General features: G+C 34.7%; 1 pseudogene; it reads right to left on the reverse strand.

Moving 5' to 3' along the window:
• Window positions 1-3276: 3276 nt before the first annotated feature.
• LOC139044955 (alpha-enolase-like) lies at window positions 3277-4578 on the reverse strand (annotated as a pseudogene).
• Window positions 4579-10654: the final 6076 nt, after the last annotated feature.

Below are 10654 nucleotides of genomic sequence, written 5' to 3' on the forward strand. Positions count from 1 at the left end.
ACTGCATTAAATGCACAGATCCCTTAATGCTCCTGCTTTTAAAACTTGGTCACAATTTTATTTTTAAACAACAACAAAACCCAACAAATTACAAGCTGCTGGTTAGTAAACAGCCCTGCTGCTGTAGTTGGTCCTGAGGCTGACCACAGCTGATATTCTTTGTATTCCTCCTCCACTGTTCATACTAGATTTCCCTCAACTTGAGTCAGCACTTTAGCTGGTTGAAAGTACTTGCCCAGGGAAGTATGCCGAGTTATACTTTTCCAGCTGTTTCAATCTTTTGTTTACCGCGTCTTTGTCACATTGTGCTTCCTATACTTGCCATTTAAGGTTTTGACTCAGTGGAAGCACGAAGAGCTACCCCAAGGAATCTCCTTAGCACCAGACATACTTCTACCTGCCCCCATGCTCCTCATGACAGTTGTGGTCAATTATCCCCACCAGCATTGTAGCTCCCTTTTTGCTTGTTGTTTTACCAGCAGGAGGGGCTCAAAATAACTAAGTTGAGTCAATAATTTTAAGTTTAATGCAACACTTAATATGTTCTTGGGTAAACACATCCCTCCCCTCAGAACCAGGACCTCTAGTACAGAAGGCCCAAGTTGCTCAATGCTGCAAAATTTACTCAGTTGTGCCACTGGAAGCAACGGTGAGAGGGCGCTCAGACAAAGGTATTCTATCTGTCAGAAACATTACAGGTATTAGGTTCAAACCTTTGCATGGACATTGTGCTCATTGTTGTAGCACCTTTGCCTATTGTCGATTGATTTTCCAAGGCTCTGTTCACAATCCTATTGTAACAAATCAGTCCATTTGTTAGCCCTTGAGTAGACTTGCTGGTCAAGGCACTGCAAACAGAGAAGGAAAACACATAGCCACACCCATGTCAAAGCAAAAATTGCACCAGACAAAGTTAAACATGTAAGGACAACCTTATTCAAGAATATTTCAATAGGAAAGGAGTCTGAATTCAATTCCACTGAAACAAAAGAAGGGAGAGTTTTCAACCATTGGGGTGAGCTAGTGGAAAAGTATTAGAGGACATTAGGGGTGGGGTTCTGGGGGTTGTCAGGCACATTGAGTTATTCCTGAGTTTGCAAAGGTTTTTCTCTGTAATTAGGCTCTCTGTGTTTGCTAATTGGTACCCATTGAAGTTAGGGTCTCAGAGACTGGGAAATAGGGCTGTTATCTCCTTTGATGTTCACATTTCAAAGAGAGGGTTCCTAGGTCCTTGAGAAAGATATTTCCTGAGCTATAAAACTGCCAAGAGGTTAGGAGAAGATTTAAACACATTTCAAAGGGGCAGAAAAATAATTTATAATTGAAAGTTTTCTAAAGTGAATGCTCTAAAAAGAAAACGGTAGTTCAGGGGCCTAAAGTCTGGAAGAAACCTGTCTAAAGTTTAGCCAAGCTAAGGAAAACTTTAAGGTAGTCTTGGTCACCGTGAATATGTATCAATCCAGTACACATGAATTATTTACCATTCAAGGGGGCAAAAGATCCAATGTAATCAATCTATCCCATGGTGGCTGGCTGGGCTCTTCAAAGGATGGAGCCATACCAAAGGCTTAACTTTAGAGCCTACCACTAATTGGCTGAGTATTCCACAGTAGCAAGAGCTATTACAGGCTCAGTGAGAGGGAGTCCATATTGTTGGACCCAAGGACGTTTACCAAGTCTGCTATTATGATGATTCCTTTCATTAGGACAAAGTATAAGCACTAGAGTGGCTAAGGATGAGCATTTTTGTTGTTTTCTGGTTTTTTATTTGGTTTTTGGTTTTACTATTTGGTATTTTAGCATGCTACAATTAAAAAATATGGGATATATTTTTGCTCACTTATACAGGCCTGTCTTTAAGATTAATTCTTACCTGAGTTGTTTGGTCACTTATTCTTGTACTGATAATTTGGTAGATAATTTTGATCAATTAATTTGATTACACTAATTTCAGGGATGGAGATGTTTCAAAGCTGGGCTACAGTTCCTTTAATGGCCATGCTCTTTTTTGCTCACTTTGACTTTGGGGGCATAGATCTTCCAAGTTCCAACTCAGTGTATGGAACATCCCCACTCTTGGCATCCTGGACTCCTGTGATTTGTGTTAGCATTAGCAATAGAGTGTAATAAATAAATTAAATTCTAGCACAATAGAAATACTTGCACTTGCATGATGATTTCATGTTCAGCAACGTTTTTTGATGTTTTATAATATTCTTCATAACAGCTTAAACTCAAAATAACCCCAATGTCCATAAGCAGTAGAAAAGATAGATAAATTTTGTTACATTAGTAAATTAGACATCATATAGCCATGAAATAAAATAAAACCATACAGAAATGGTGATAGATCATGTAGATAATATAACAAGTAATTGAAGTCAGACTCAAATGAATACATACTATATGATACCATCTACATAAAGTATACAGCGCCAAAACTATTGTACTGTGTTAGAATTCAGGACAATGTTTATTTTGGGGAAAGAAAGAGGGAGCTGTGATTACAAGGGACATGAGAGGGACTTCTAGATTGTTTGCAAAGACCTATCCTTCACCTGTTTGTGATTACTCGGGCATTTGTGTGAAAATCAATGGAGCCATATGATTGTGTTCTGTATACTTTACTACAGGTGTATTATGACCCACGATGAAAGATAATAAGAATAAAAGTTTAAGATCTCATAGTTGCACATGCAAATCGTTATATCCCAAAACATGGTTAGACTTTTCTCAACACTTTATAAAGATTGTTTTACTTGAATTTTTCTTTGTTCACTAAAAAGAACATACTATAATGCTATAATAATTAAGTGAAATGATATGGAAAGTTTTTCCTGAGATTAAATTTTATTAATTAAATATTATTTCAGATAATTTAATTTATTTTTATTTTTATTTTTTTACTGGTCACTGAGGTCTTTTTATTTTGCATGCAAATCCACAGGAGATCTTGTCCGTAGATATCTCAGGGATTGTACTGTAGATATTTCAAGACATTTGGTGAGAAACAAGGTGAGAAACACAATGATTTGGGTCAATCACATGATTACAGAGCTAGGGTTTCCAACATGGTTCCAGATGGTCAAGCTAGGCTTCTCTAGCTGTTCTAAGGAAGCAGTGAGAGAACATCACAGGGACAAGTGAGGGGAGTTTACCACCAGAGCTCTCAGCAAGTATTGACGGGGATCTTGAACTATCCATGCCAACCTCAGGAGCAGAGGTCTAATCAGCCAACTAGTGACTGAAGGGCTCAGGATCCTGCCTGCCCAGAGTTTACTTGGCTACAGAGTTTCTGAAGTTTTTACCAGCAAACTAAGCCTTGCTGCCCAGTCGCTCTTCAGTTCTGAGGAGCTGGTTATACTTGGCCAAGCACTCAGACTGGCCAGGGGCACCTGTCTTGTTTTGTCCGGTACAATGACCCACCACCAGGTCAGCAATGACAGCATCTTCAGTCTCCCTAGAGCAATGAGACACCCTGACACCCCATTGGGCCAGCTTGCATGCCTGAAGAGACTTGGTCACAGAGTTGATGTGGTTCGCTTTGAGCAGCAGGCAATTGCACAATTTCTCACCCACAACTTTGGACATCAGCTTCAGATCGGTCACAATGAGATCACTCCCTACCACCTGGATTCCTCTACTGGCAGTAAACGTCTGGTGAACTTCACAAGTCATCTTGTTCCAAAGGGTCTTCAATAGTCACCACTGGGTAATCCTTGATGAAGGACTTATACAGGTGGATCAGCCTCTCAGGTATGATGTACTTGCTGGGGTCATCAGGCAACTTGAAGTCCAGGTCATACTTCCCTGACCTGAAAACTCAGAGGCAGCCACATCCACGCAAAAACAAACAAACAAACAAACAAAAAAAAACCTTACTGGTGTAGCCAGCTATCCCAGTTGCATTTTTCAGCAGCTCCAGGGCTTCTTTATTCTCTAGGAGCAAACCTGCCTTCATCCCCCACACTAGTGGCATCTTTCTCATGTTTCTTATTGATGACATTCTTCAGATCCTGGTAAAGCTCCACCCCAATGCGCATGACTTCTCCGAAGTTTATTCCATGAATGGGGAGCATCATGAACTTCTTCATGGCCAGGGTGTTGCCAGCATGAGAATTACCGTTGATCACATTGAAAGCTGGAACTGGCTGGATGACTTCAGAATTATCAGCCAAGTCAGCAATTTGGAAGTACAGGGGCACCCCTTCTCAACAGCTGCTGCCTTGCAGACAGCCAGGGTCACTCTCAGAACAGCATTAGCGCTAAATTTAGATTTATTTTCCATTCCATCCATCTCTAGTTTGTCAACCTTCTGTTGTTCCACACACTCAGTTTCTTGCTAATCAAGGCAGACTCACTAGTTTTATTGACATGCTCAACAGCGTTTGAGACATCTTTCCCCATGTAGTGTGTCTTGTCATTGCTCCAAAACTCTAGGGCCCCATAGACACCAATTGAGGTGCCACTGGGCATAGCAGCTCTGAACAGAACTTTTGAGGTGCAGAGATTAACCTCAACAGTGGGATGTCCATGAGAGTGGAAGATTTCTCTGGCATCGATCTTGAGAACAGACATGGTGAATTTCTGGCTGCCAGATCTGGTCAATGGGGAAAGAAGCAGAGGATGCTGCAGACACAGAGGGCAGCATTACAAAGCTGCAACATCTGGGAGCTCTGAGTCCCCTGAGCTCCTCTCCATGCCCTCTGCCCCACTTCTGACCTGCTCCAGGAGACCTGACAATTCATTTCAAAATGGTAACTTACCATACAAAGTTGTTTATATCATCATAATATTTATCTACTCCATCAACACATGTAGGATTGTCAATACTCACCCTTAAATAGTACTTTTCATACTTTTTCAAATACTTTGCCAAATATATACTTTATTAACTAGTATTAAAGAGAATAGAATTAATAATTAGTGGGGAGACTTCAAAAATGTAAATTTTTATCATGTATTTGTAGAACTAAATTCATAATTTACTATTTTCCTACCTAATTTAAAATATTTGACGCAAAATAAACAAAGGGAAGACTTGGAGAACAGAAAAATACGTAAAGTGATAAGTTAATTAAAACCTATTATAACAGAATAATACTCTTGGTAAATTCCCATTATTGAATTTAAAACTTGATTATAGATTTAAAATTTTTCCGAATTTTGCATGAGTTTTGGGGATAATCACTTTTTATCTTAATATTTCATTTTTAGGAAATGTAAGATCAATATCAATACTTAGTTAAGGAATCACTCACTTTAGGTATCACCACCGTGTTTTTGGCCACGTGTATATGTCTTGATCCTATTGTCAGAGCAACTTGCCACTTTTATTGAAAATTATATAGTTAATTGTAAATTAATATTTTTAGTTTCTTACAGATGTAGTTTTTAATCTTATATGTAATAGGTTCCATTGTTAACAACAGTTTGTTCTTATGAGAAAAGATAAAAATTACAGTTTAAATGTTGATCATATATTTATATTTCAATTTCTCTACACAAATTTGCAATTGCTACATAAGAAAAATTGATATGAAAATGTTCGTATGGAAACATTCTCCAAACGAGAAAATTACATTAATTTTTATTTTGAAAATTTCATTTAGCAATATGTGCATTTATCTAACATGATTCACTGTTTTCTTAGGTAGTTCTGTCATATAATAATTTTTGTAGTAAACCCTTGGTAAAGTACAACATGCGCTCTAAAGTGACCAAAATTTAAGTGCATAGATTAATTGTCATAATATCTATCTACTGTCACCACAGATGCCCCCTTTATTCCCAATTCCTGTCACTCTTTCCCAACAGAGGTGAGAATTATCTGATTTCTAACAGAAGACTTTTTCTGTTTTAGACTTTATACATTAATTATGAAGTACTATTTATTTGTATCTAGTTTTCTGTACTCAACAGCATATTTGTGAGATCTATAAGCTGTTATTGAGGATAGTTGCAGTTTTTCATTCTAATTGTCATTATTCCACTGAATAAAGATGCAATTTATTTAATCCATCTAGTGTTTATGAATATTTGGTTGTTTTCAGTTTTTGGATATTTTGAATAATGCTTCTGCAAACATATTGGTCCATTTTTCAAGTGGGAATGTAAGTACAAATTTTTGTTTGGTATATACCTGTAAACTGATATAGGACTGATTAACTTTAATAGATAATTCCAAAGAGTTTTCAAATGGACTATACCAAATAGCACTCCCACCAGCTTGCATGAGATTCCCAATTCTCCTTCTCCACACCTGCATGTAATATGTTTTTCTACTTCAACCATTCTAGTGAGTGTTTAATGGTGTCATATTGTGATTTTAATTTCCAGCAAATAAAGTCAAGCAGCCTTTTATATTTACATTGGTTATTTGAAATTCTTAAGGGTCTTTCCACATCTTTTCCCCATTTTCTAATAATGGGTTGTCACCCTTTATTAATTTATTTATAGGAGTGTTTCATATAATCTGAAATCAGGTCCTTCATTAGATATGTGAATTATAACTACTTTTATCCTTCTATGGTTTGTGTTTTTCTCTGTTAACTTATTTTTGATAAGAAGTATTTCTTGCTGTAATAATCTTTTTGTTTAAGCTTTTTGCAGTTATATCTATGAGAGACATTTTCTGTAATTATCCTTTCTTTTATTATTATTCTCTACAGATTTTGGTGTCAAGAATATGTTGCATTATAAAATAAGCTGGGAACTAGTATAATTTTTCATTCTCTGAACAATTTCATGTGAGATTCTTGGAATTTTTTTGTAAATATTTTATTTTTCCTTTTTCTCCCAAAGCCCCCTCCCCACCCCCGTACAGAGCTGTGTATTCCAGTTGTGGGCCCCTCCAGTTGTGGCACGTGAGATGCCTCCCCAGAATGGTCTGATGAGCGGTGCCATGTCCTGACCCAGGTCTTGAACTGGTGAAACCCTGGGCCGCCGAAGCAGAGTGAAGGAACCTAACCAATTGGCCACGGGTCCAGCCCCTCTTGGAATTCTTTACTTAAATATTTGGAAAAATTCATTATTGAATGTTTCTAATCCTGGAGTGTTCTTTGTAAAAATAGTTTAATCATAGGTCCACTTTCTTTGATAGATTATCATATTCTCTATTTTTTCTTTTGTCATTTTGGTAAGTCGTGTTTTTTATAGACTTTGAAAAATTATTAAAATTGTTAAATATATTGAAATCAATGTGTTTATAATACTCTATTGTTTGCTTATTACTAAGTGTAGGATCTAAGTGATTCCTCTTTTTTTTATTCTGATATTTTTAGTCTTGTTTTCTCTCTTGATAAGTCTTGCCAAGATTCCATTAATGTTATAAATCATTTCAAAGAACCAACTTTTGGTTTTGTTGACTTTATGTATTTTAGTCCTTTTCAATTTTATTAGTTTAAGCTTTAAATTTATTATTTCCATTCTTATATTTTATTTCAGTTTCTCTATAATATATGAAAGAATATATATGAAATAATTTATATAGTATATGACATACAATATGTATAACCTATGAAAGAATGTATATTTATAAATTCTCTGAAGCACTAGTTTAGCTGAATCTCACATTTTATTATGTCTTCTCTCCGTTTTTATTAGTTGAAATTATTCCCAATTTTCCTGTGTGATCTCTTCTTAACCAATGTCTTATTTAAAGTGTATTCCTTCATTTTGAATTAATTGGGTATTTTATTATTTTTATTTTTTCTTGATTTCTAACTTAATTTAATTGCCATGAGAATATCATCTGAATAATTATAATCTCTTAAAATTTATTTAAGCCTTATAAATATTGTTTAGTATTCTGTGTACACATGAAAATAATGAAATCTGTTATTATTGGATGCAGTGTTTTAAAGAGATCAAGTATGTCCATTAGGCCAAGCATTAGTATTGCCTTATAAATCTTCTATATTCTTACTGATAGTTTGTCTACTTAATCTATCAGCTATTGCTAGAGATAGATCTTACTATTTCATTTTTGGTCTGTCAATATTTTAAAAATATCATGATGTTGCATGATTTGTGCATAAGGATTTTATATTTTCAAAACTTCTGACTGGATTCACCTTTTATTATTATTGTGAGATTTCACCCTTTATCTTTAATATTGATTCCTGCCTTAATAAATTCTTCCTGCAATATTAGTACAGATATAAATCAGCTTTCTTTATCTCAATTTTTCCATTCTTGTTGTCTGTAAATTTTCTCTATTTTTTATATGTAGGATATGTCTCTTTTCTTTCTCTGTGACTATCTTCCTTTAATATTTCTTATACTGCAGATTTGCTGGCAATAAATTATCTTCATTTTTTATTTGCCTGAAATGCTCTTCATTTCGTCTTTGTAAAAATGCTATTTTCACTGAGTATATAATTTTAGTTGGTCATTATTTTCTTTCAGCATATGAAACATGCCACTGCTTTGTTTTCTGGCTCCACTGTTTTTAATAAAAATTTAGGTGTAAATCATATTGTTGCCCCTTTGAAGTTATTTTGTCTTTTTCTTCTTTGAGTATGTTTGAGATTTTCTCTTTATCTTTCATTTTGAACAGTTCCACCATGATGTGCTGTTTTTCTTTGTTTGTTTTATGCTCCTCTATTTTGCAAATCTTCTTGAATATGCTTTCATTTATCTTGGGCAGATGCTTAGAACTGGAATAGCTAGATAATATGCTAAATTTATATTTTTTAAGACTCTACCAAATGCTTTGCAAAGTGGCTACTCCATTTTACAGTCCACCAGAAATGCATGAGTTCCAGTTTCTCCACATCCTTCTTAGTACTTGTTGTTATCTTTCTTTCTATAATTGCTGCTCTAGTGGATGTGATTTAGTCATTTTGGTTTTGGTTTGAATTTCCCTAAGAACTAGCAAGCTTCAGTCATTTGACTCACATGTAGTTTAATGTTGTCTAAAAACGCTAGTGTTGCTTGAGTTTAGCGATATTCAATCATTTCTTTTGTTCTTTACAATATGTTTTAGAACCTTTATGTATAACTCAAGTTTTCAAAAACTTAAATAGCATCTTTTTAGAATTGTTTCATCATAATAATCTGTTTAAAACTTTTTACAACTAATTTTTACAGTTAATTTGGTTAACATATTAAAATTTCATTGTTTCACATAATCAATGAATGTTTTCAATACACAACTAATACCCTGAAAAAAAATTAATGTAAAAATGTTATAGAAAAATGTCAAATAAAGTGACTTCACTCCATGTTGTCCCTGAGCACTTTGTGTATTGTCATTTAGCAATTTATAAAATAGTCTTATCACAGTCCCCTAGAAAGTGCACAAAGATATCACTATCTATTGTTAAACTGCTTTCTGTGTCTACATTATTTCTGTGATCTACAAATGTAATATAATTATCAAAATTTTTAATTGGTGATCATAGTGGGTTGAATTGTGTCCTCACAAAATTCATGTCTAGCCAGAACCCCAAAATGTTACCTCATTTGGAAATAGGGTCTTTGCAGATGTAATTAAGATGATGTCATGCTGGATTAGGATGGGATCTAAATTCAGTGACTCTTGTCCTTATGAGAAGAGAGGACACATACACAGAGACATGCAGAAGGAAGAAGCCCATGTGATGACAGAGGCAGAGGTTGCAGTAATGCAGTTACAAGCTAAGGAATGCCAAGGGTTGCAGGGGCCACAAGAAGCTAGGAAGAGGAGAGGAAGGATTCTTTCCTGGAGTCATCAGAGGAAGCATGCTGACACCTCCATATTGGATTTCTAGCTTCCAGAACTGTGAGAGAATAAATTCCTGAATTTTTAAGCCACCAAGTTAGGGAAGCTTTGTTTCAGCAGCCCTAGGAAGCTAATTAAGCAATATTTTATAAAACAATCCTCAATCATGGTGATTTTTCATAGAATTACTGTTAATGGAAAAAAACAATAGAATCCAAGACAGAACATTCTCTTTGTTATAAGAGAAATTGTATATCTTGATATTACACCTAAACTTATTCACAAAATGGATTATTCATGTGCCTATATTTACGCTTTTCTTCTTTGAGGTCTTACTGTCTAAGAGAGTAATACTTTCACAAAGGGATCTAGCAATAATTCTATTAAAATCAAAAGTTGTTATTTTCCTCTATATTTAATGTTCCTATTACTCATGCTTGGCTTCTTATTTTACTATAAAATAAAAAGAACGTCCTAGACAGAACATGGTAATATAAAGAGATCGAACTTCTGATTGCTTACTCTATTCAGGCAAGCTACTCATTTAAGACTTAAAGCTCTGAATTATATTGTCAATCATATTTTCACAACTTAAACATGAACTTTAACAGCAAACAAACAGAACAACATAAACATCACATGTAATTTTTTTTAAATACCACATTTTATCAGATAATCTTCCCAACAAAGTGTAATATTTTTAAAAGTTCCTATTTTGTCAAAAACATGCTTCACATTTAGAGGTTTTGGCAATCACGGGTCTCATTTTCTTTGCTCCTAATTTATTGACGAGGCTTAGGAAAAAAATGTCTAAATGAAGTTAGTGGCATATAAAGTACAATAATTAATAAGTTAATATAAATGTGTTACATTAAATATATAAATATATATTATTTATATGTAAATATACATATTGTTATTGTATCTCCTAGCTTGGCTATGAATAAT

Source organism: Equus asinus, chromosome 3 (assembly GCF_041296235.1).
Source record: "Equus asinus isolate D_3611 breed Donkey chromosome 3, EquAss-T2T_v2, whole genome shotgun sequence".
Classification (NCBI taxonomy): domain Eukaryota; kingdom Metazoa; phylum Chordata; class Mammalia; order Perissodactyla; family Equidae; genus Equus; species Equus asinus.